The sequence below is a fragment of the Austrofundulus limnaeus genome, unplaced genomic scaffold (genome assembly GCF_001266775.1).
Source record: "Austrofundulus limnaeus strain Quisiro unplaced genomic scaffold, Austrofundulus_limnaeus-1.0 Scaffold428, whole genome shotgun sequence".
Taxonomy (NCBI): domain Eukaryota; kingdom Metazoa; phylum Chordata; class Actinopteri; order Cyprinodontiformes; family Rivulidae; genus Austrofundulus; species Austrofundulus limnaeus.
In genome coordinates, this window is record NW_013952830.1 from 479,522 (window position 1) to 479,842 (window position 321).

The 321-nt window shown below is 42.7% G+C and overlaps 1 protein-coding gene across 2 annotated transcripts in view; it reads left to right on the forward strand.

Annotated features, from left to right (window-relative positions):
• Positions 1 to 321, forward strand: part of gon4lb (gon-4 like b) — a 37,828-nt gene that overhangs the window by 27,381 nt on the left and 10,126 nt on the right. The gene's annotated exons all lie outside the window — the stretch shown is intronic.

A 321-nucleotide genomic window follows, 5' to 3' on the forward strand; every position in this document is an offset into this window, starting at 1 on the left:
CCCTCACATGTTAACCAATCTCACCCTCACATGTTAACTAATCCCACCCTCACATGTTATCTAATCCCACCCTCACATGTTATCTAATCCCACCCTCACATGTTATATTCCCACCCTCACATGTTAACTAATCCCACCCTCACATGTTAACTAATCTCACCCTCACATGTTATCTAATCCCACCCTCATATGTTAACTAATCCCACCCTCACATGTTAACTAATCTCACCCTCACATGTTAACTAATCTCACCCTCACATGTTATCTAATCCCACCCTCACATGTTATATTCCCACCCTCACATGTTATCTAATCCCACCC